At 41.4% G+C, this 8,660-nt stretch overlaps 1 pseudogene; it reads left to right on the forward strand.

The window, feature by feature from the left end:
• LOC104989826 overlaps positions 1-2,976 on the forward strand; it is a 14,793-nt pseudogene extending 11,817 nt beyond the window's left edge.
• Positions 2,977-8,660: the final 5,684 nt, after the last annotated feature.

The following is an 8,660-nucleotide window of genomic DNA, read 5'->3' on the forward strand; positions in this document are numbered from 1 at the left end:
ACCTTTTCCAGTCCTGTGGCCACTGCTGAGTTTTCCAAATTTGCTGGCATATTGAGTGCAGCACTTTCACAGCATCATTTTTCAGGATTTGAAATAGCTCAACTGGAATTCCATCACCTCCACTAGCTTTGTTCGTAGTGATGCTTTCTAAGGCCCACTTGACTTCACATTCCAGGATGTGCTTGCACAGTGCCTGGTATATAGAAAGTACTCAGTACATTTCTTGAATTAATGGATGGCTAAAACCACCACTGTTGTTTGGTTAGGTGAACATTTGAAATGCTATGAATCACAGTAATTTTCCCCCTGAAGTATTACCATGTAAATGATATATTTCTGCAAAATAGTACAGGGCCTACATCTTGAAGTAGAGCTACTTCTTGAAGTAGAACTCATCACATTCAAGGCAGATCACAAATACCACATTCATTTACTCACTCATTCAGTAAAAATTAACTAAGTACCTAAGCTAAGCTCTGGGGAATACAATTATTAAAAAAAAAAAACCATGACCAGGGTTCTTCTATTTAACTAGAATGGAAGGCAGAGGGAGTTGCAGTTGCAAATACTTGGAAGTTTTAAGCAGCAGACTGAAAACACTGGGGAAACCAAGGTATCTGTACTCAGAAATGGGAGAAGACTAGTAGTCATTAACTGGAGAGGCCCCTGGACCTCTAGGGTCCCACTCATCCAAATGAGGTTCATGTATATCAAGTACAAAGTTAAAAACTCCAGGTCTTTCCAGAGGACTGGGGAATCACATAGATCAGCGGACCAAGAACTGTTGGACATTTAGGTGCTTTCCAATTTTTTGCTATTATCAATAGTGCTATGATAAACTTCCCTGGACAAAATCCTTTTGCACATCTGAACTTCCCACAAGTGGATTCTTTGGGTCAAAGATTATGTCAATTTACTGTTTTATGAGCAATATAAAGGGTACTTGTTTTCCCATAGCCTTGACTATACTAGATTTGGAAAGATATGGAGTTCTAGGTCTCTACAAAAATGAAAACAAAATTTTTTCCAACTTTAAAGGTTAAAAGTTTCTGTTTAACTATTCATTTCAGAACTATTTTCATCAGTTAGGAAAACTTCTGTTATATTTATAGAGAAAGGAATTCACTTTACATTATATTGCAATGATTGCTAGAGTCTTGTTGTTTATTTGTATTAATATTCCCGAGTTGATGGGACTTCCCTGGCGCTCAAGTGGTTAGGACTCCCCTCTTCCATTGGAGGGGATGTGGGTTCAATCCCTGATTGGGGAACTAAAATCCCACGTGCCTCATGGCCCAGCCAAGGGAAAACAAAAATTCTTGAGTCAAAGAAGACTGAGTCAAAACAGTTAAAGAGCACTGGTGGGCTTAAGGAAGAGGTCTCTTAGAAGGAAAAAAGGTGGGAAAGGTTAAGAAGAAAATGGAAGAAGATAGGAAACTGAGACAAAAAGAGCAAAAGCAAGAAAGAAAATGATGTAGCCGTGAGACGGTCTGACTCCTGCCACCACACGCCCTGCCTGCGCTTGCCTGCTTTCTTGTGTAGTTTCCCTGTCTGATGTTTTCAGTTGAAACATTGAGCAACAGCAGCTTCCTTTACTATCAGAGGAGGAAATGAAACAGCAAGCATAATAACACTCTGAGAAGTAACTACTGGGGCCAAAATGAGAAATCAGGACATAATGTTTTGTCAAAGGGAAAATCGCATGCTGCGCCTCGCTAAGTCACAAGGATTTTAGGGTTCTGACCCTCCAACATTAGTCATTCCTTCCTTTTCAGCAGTTCCCTCTCTAGTCTTCTAACTGGTCACTGTGCTGTTAATGAACACAGCAGGGCCCTTCAAATCTCTCTGAAAAGTCTGGAAATGAATGCAAATTTTAATAAGCAGCATTTCTGAATGCTGAAATATAAGTCAGTTGACTACAACTTTCTTTCTGCTTCTTAGCATTTTCCCCATTTAAGGGAATTCACTGAACTAAAATTGAAAACTTTTAAGAGGGTTTCATTTTAAGATAACAGAAGAGAAAGTTTACAATGAAAGCCAAGGGTAGCAACGGCTCCCTCTAAGGCCCAGAAAAATGTTACAATCTAACTTTCAAGCCTAGAGGCCAGCTGTCATTTCTTTTAAAAATGTTGGTCAGGCTGTTTTCTATCTCTCATCACCTTATTTAAAGTGTCCTCATCATTTTAAGTTGTTTGGAGACATAAATCTAAATATATCACATGAAAAACAGAAACAAAAAATAAAGTAATTTTAAAGTAAATTACTATTTTTAAAAGTAGACCTGGGGTAGTGGGGCTGAGGGAGATGTTGGTCAAAGGATTAAAAACTTGGAAGATGGGAATATTCTGCACCTGCCAAATAGGGTCCTGATTGCAGGAGAAGGGCTTGGACTTTTATGGGAAGAAGAGAGGAAGATGAGGCAAGTAGTTTTTTAAGAGGGGTCTGTTGGTAAAAGATGAGGTGATCAATCGGGAGAAGTGTTCATTGGTAAAAGATGAGGTGATCAATCGGGAGAAGTGTTCACCGGTAAAAGATGAGGTAATCAATCGGGAGAGGTGTTCACCGGTAAAAGATGAGGTGATCAATCGGGAGAAGTGTTCACCGGTAAAAGATGAGGTAATCAATCGGGAGAGGTGTTCACCGGTAAAAGATGAGGTGATCAATCGGGAGAAGTGTTCACCGGTAAAAGATGAGGTAATCAATCGGGAGAGGTGTTCACCGGTAAAAGATGAGGTGATCAATCGGGAGAAGTGTTCACCGGTAAAAGATGAGGTAATCAATCGGGAGAGGTGTTCACCGGTAAAAGATGAGGTGATCAATCGGGAGAAGTGTTCACCGGTAAAAGATGAGGTAATCAATCGGGAGAGGTGTTCACCGGTAAAAGATGAGGTGATCAATCGGGAGAAGTGTTCACCGGTAAAAGATGAGGTAATCAATCGGGAGAGGTGTTCACCGGTAAAAGATGAGGAAAGCTAGAGGCCACTAGGGTTAAGTTCACTGGATCGGTCCTGGTCCTTCAACAGAATAGGTCCTTTCTCATTTCTCTTCTGACTTCTCAGACAATTGGCAGTTTGGTCCAGTTCAGAAGTCAAAAAACAGGATATGCATGGCAGTTCCTCCAGAAGCCTGTTCCAGCTCTTTTTAAAGAGCTCCAGTTAGATCATCTTCCACAGTATCAATTCACTCGATTTGTCATATGTTTCTGCATCAGTGGATGTTTAAAAACATTTCTTTCTAAAATGTCAGTAAAGCTGATATCACTTATACTGTGAAAGTATATCCCTTAAAATTTAAATACGAATTTTAAGAAAAGTAGAGTCCTTATCACAATTAAAAATAAATAAAGTCTTTAAAAAAGGAAACCAGATCAGAACTTTGCCCAGCACGGCCATTTAGCAATAACATGGAAAGATGAAGCCAATGTGACCAGCTGTGTCAGAAGTTTCTGGTATTACCACTACAACCCTCTGAGCCAGGTTTCAAAACATTTTAAGGAGGAATTTGGCTGTGGTCTTTATTTTTTTTAAACAAATATTTATTGGCACAGTGCACAACATTTGAAAGACAGCCTGATCAAAACATACAAAGTCCCTGCCTTTCTGGAGCTTGCAGTGCAGTGAAGGAGAAAGGCTAGAAACAAAGAAAAGTATAATTGCAAATTGGGATGAAGCATTAGGAGGAAAAGAACTGGGTTCTTAAAAGAGAGACTAACAGGGGCAACTGGACATATATGTAGACATAGCCTCCTGAGATTTATATTAGGGAGAGTCAACCAAGCAGAGGGTGGGGACAGCTTTGTGGGACGGAAACACTGACAAAGGCACCGTGAGTAATGATCATTCAATTACTCAGAGAGCTGCAGTGTTTTGGGACATGTTAATATTTTCTTGTTCACGTATGTGTCACTGCACAACAGTTTAGTATTTTGCATAGGGCTGGGTTCTCTGGCCTTTAGATTGAGAGTTCTCAATCTAAAGGATGAAAGGAAATGTTTTCCTTTTCTTTCTACTTTCCTTGATTTAGCAGTGTGGTGCACGCAAAGGTCTCTTGATTCATGCTACTCACTGAATAAAGGACCATTTCTTGGAGTCCACCTAATTGGGAAAGTCCCCTTGGTTAGACTGCTTCGCCCATGGATTTTGTATTCCTAGCATCAAACAGAGTGTCTCCCATAATCAGTGCTCAATAAATATTTTTGGAATAGTGAATAAAAGACCGAGTGGATGACTAACTCTTCCACTCTATTCATATACTGTTTCCATGTGTCCAGGGAAACCACTCAGCTAGTCTTTAAATGAATGAATAGGATGTGTCAGGCATTGTGCCAGGGATGGGGGTATAAAAGTGAGCAAAAACAGACAAGACCCTGCCCTCGTGGAACTTCTAGTCTACATGTTACAAAAGTCAGAAAACAAGCACATACTGTATTTTCTTTGTTGTCAAAAGAGACTAGGTACAGAATCACACCTTGACTGAACCATATAAGTTTTAAAAGCCCAGAGCAGGGCTCCCCAGTGAGCAGATGCCAGAGTCTACTATTTGGGCTAAGGTACAGATGGCGAAGCCATGGAAAGGGGTTGGCCTCATAAGAAACACAGTTCTGTTGCAAACCAGAGGACAGAGGGCTCACAACCAGAGAGTAAGTCTGACTTCAAGTGACAGTGACTCTTGGAGCTAGGTTCCATCCCTCACCCAGTGCTGCAGATGGGATGCGGCTGAGAAGCAAAGCAGAGAAGTTTCCACATAGACAGGATTAAAGACATGCTGCAGATCTGCACAAACGTCTCAAGAACATGACATGGGTGGTCTCAATATCCTTATTTCCAAAAGGTTGCCCTTTACTGGTCAAAGCTGACAGGTCCCCTCACTGAGAGTTGGGGTGGGGATGAGGGAGTGGATGGGTGTCTCAGGCCAGGTTTGCTCGTAGACAGGGAATTACAACCTTGCTGAATCTCTGCACAGATTTGGCAATAGGACAATACACTTTTGTAACATTACTATCAGACCACCATGGAAGTTAGACTAGTCACTCAACCAGCAATCTGCACAGAGGAACTTGTCAGAGGAGACTGCTCAGCTTCACAGCTCACTGCTCTCCGTCTACATAGCATTTAGAATAAAACAAAAGCTTCATAAAGAATCAATGCCTCTTGGATTACTGACATTGAGAGAAACTTTTCAGAATTATTCAGAGAAACTTCATTCACCAAGCTGAATGAAGCTACTGAATGAAAGCTACTGTTCCTTTCTCAAGAGATAGATACCTGTCTGTGACTTTAATAGCTTCTAGTTCTCTAGAAGAGATTAAGAAGAGGTGATAAGAACACTCAGAAGAACTATACAAAAAAGATCTTTACAACTCGGATAATCGTGACGGGTGTGTTCACTCAATTAGAGCTGGACATCCTAAAGTGTGAAGTCAAGGTGGGCCTTAGGAAGCATTACTAAGAACAAAGCTAGCGGAGGTGATGGAATTCCAGCTGAGCTATTTCAAATCCTAAAAGATGATGCTGTGTAAGTGCTACACTCAATATGCCCGCAAATTTGGAAAACTCAGCAGTGGCCACAGGACTGGAAAAGGTCAGTTTTCATTCCAATCCCAAAGAAAGGCAATGCCAAAGAATGTTCAAACAGCTAAACAATTGTGCTCATTTCACATGCTAGCAAGGTAATGCTTAAAATCCTTCAAGCTAGGCTTCAGCAACATATGAATTGAGAAATTCTAGATGTATACACTGGGTTTAGAAAAGGCAGAGGAACCAGAGATCAAATTGCCAACATTCGTTGGATCATAGAAAAAGCAAGGGAATTTGAAAAAAAAAAAATCTACATCTGCTTCACTGACTATGCTAGAGCCTTTGACTGTATGGATCACAACAAATAGAAATTCGTAAAGAGGTGGGAATACCAGACTACTTTACTTGTCTCCTGAGAAACCTGTATGCAGGACAAGAAGCAACAGTTAGAACTGGACATAAATAATGACCTGGTTCAAAATCAGGGAAGGAATACAACCAGACTCTATACTGATGTGGAATAAGTGTCAGACTTTATTTTTTGGGGCTCCAAAATCACTGCAGATGGTGATTGCAGCCATGAAATTAAAAGATGCTTACTCCTTGGAAGGAAAGTTATGACCAACCTAGATAGCATATTCAAAAGCAGAGATATTACTTTGCCAACAAAGGTCCGTCTAGTCAAGGCTCCGGTTTTTCCGGTAGTCATGTATGGATGTGACAGTTGGACTGTGAAGAAAGCTGAGCGCCAAAGAATTGATGCTTTTGAACTGTGGTGTTGGAGAAGACTCTTGAGGGTCTTCTTGGACTCTTGAGAAGACTCTTGGACTGCAAGGAGATCCAACCACTCCATCCTAAAGGAGATCAGTCCTGGGTGTTCATTGGAGGGACTGATGCTGAAGCTGAAACTCTTATATTTTGGCCACCTCATGTGAAGAGTTGACTCAGTGGAAAAGACCCTGATGCTGGGAGGGATTGGGGGCAGGAGGAGGAGGAGACAACAGAGGATGAGATGGCTGGATGGCATCACTGACTCGATGGACATGAGTTTGAGTGAACTCCAGGAGTTGGTGATGGACAGGGAGGCCCGGTGTGCTGTGATCCATGGGGTTGCAAAGAGTCGGACACAACTGAGCAGCTGAACTGAACTTAACATCATGCTAAATGCCAGGCTGGATGAATCACAAACTGGAATCAAGACTGCTAGGAAAAATATCAATAACTTCAGATATGCAGATGATACCACTCTAATGGCAGAAAGTGAAGAAGAAGTAAAGAGCCTCTTGATGAGAGTAATAGAGAGTGACAAAAGCTGGCTTGAAACTCAACATCCAAAAAACTAAAATCATGGCCTCCGGTCCCATCACTTCATAGCAAATAGAAATGGAAAAACTGGAAGCAGTGACAGATTTTATTTTCTTGGGCTCCTGCAGACAGTAACTGCAGCCATGAAATTAAAAGACGCTTGCTCCTGGGAAGAAAAACTATGACAAACCTAGACAGTGTGTTAAAAAGCAGGGACAGCACTTTGCTGACAAAAGTCTCTACAGTTAAAGCTACGTTTTTTCCAGTAGTCGTGTACAGATGTGAAAATTTGAGCATAAGGACTGAGCGCCAGAGAATTAATGCTTTTGAATTGTGGTGCTGGAGAAGACTCTTGAGAGTCCCTTGGACAGCAAGGAGATCAAACCAGTCAATCCTAAAGGAAATCAACTCTGAATATTCACTGACAGGGCTGAAGCTGAAGCTCCAAAACTTTGGTCATCTGATGTGAAGAGATGACTCATTGGAAAAAATCCTGACGCTGGGAAAGACTGAGGGCAAAAGGAGAACGGGGTGGCAAAGGATGAGACAGCTAGATAGCATTATAGACTCAGTGGACATGAATCTGAGCAAACTCCAGGGGATAGTGGAGGACAGAGGAGCTTGGTATGCTGTGATCCATGGGGTTGCAGAGTTGGATCTAACTTTGTGACTGAACAACACCAAAAGTTCTCCAGACTCCAAGAAAAGAGGGATACATCTGCCAACTTAAAAATATGCACAATGTGAGAGTTGGGAGTTAATTTTTATTTGGGACAAAATGAGGACTGTGGCCTGGGAGACAGCAACTCAGATAGCTCTGAGAAACTGTCCCAGAGAGGCAGGAGGAGAGGGGGAAGGTGAGTATAAATGTGGTTTTGGTGAAGGGGGAATACATGCAATCAAGCACATATTTTTTCAAAAGGTTTCTACCAGTCTCTTGAAGAGGAACAGTCATCACCATTAAGGATTTTAGTGCTTTTCTAGATATGAGGAGATACAAGAATTGGGCTCATGAAATAGGCTCCTGAAAATACCTAACTATCTGAAGACCTGTCCTGCCTGTTGTTCCCTGAGCACAGAGTGCCTCATTTTCTGCCCTTCACCCCAAACTCTTTTCAGGGGGTGCTGAAGGTCAGTAGTTGTAGCAGTAAATGCACTTAATCCTTGCAGAGGTAGATAGGTAGATGGCAAGTGCCCATGGCAAGTGCCAATTTGTAGTTGACACGTTAAATATATTATACACACACACACCCTCAAGGGTTTATGTGCACTAACAAAAAAAGTTTTACCTATTAAGTAATTGTTTTCTCAAAAACAGGCTCTAAATTATGAGTATAGGTTCCATGGCCACACAGCCTGGTGTACTAGCTCTGACACCAACTTTCCTATTCTCTGCAGGCCTCAGTTTCTTCATCTGTAGAATGGAGATAACAAGATTATTGCAAAGATTCCATAGATTAATACATATACTATTATTGTTAATGATAATAACATGGAAATTTCCTACAGGAATTTTAAGGGCTATAAATAATCCTGCTGTTATCGCATCCTGACTACCTTCTTTCTTGTCTCTTTCAAATGTCAAGCTCTTTCCTGTCTCAGGATGTTGGCCTTTGCTATATATAATCTTCCTAGGATCCTCTTCCCCAGTTTTGCACATGGCAGATCTCCTTTCATCCTTGAGCTCTAGGCTGATGTCATCTCCTCAGAGGGGCCTTCTCAAAAACAGCCCCTCCCCCATCCCTCATGACTGTCTATCACATTCTTTTTTTTCCCTTTTTTGGCTACACCGCTCAACACGTGGGATCTTAGTTCTCCGACCAGGGATCAAACCTGTGT

This window comes from Bison bison, unplaced genomic scaffold, assembly GCF_000754665.1.
Source record: "Bison bison bison isolate TAMUID 2011002044 unplaced genomic scaffold, Bison_UMD1.0 scf7180017864163, whole genome shotgun sequence".
Taxonomy (NCBI): domain Eukaryota; kingdom Metazoa; phylum Chordata; class Mammalia; order Artiodactyla; family Bovidae; genus Bison; species Bison bison.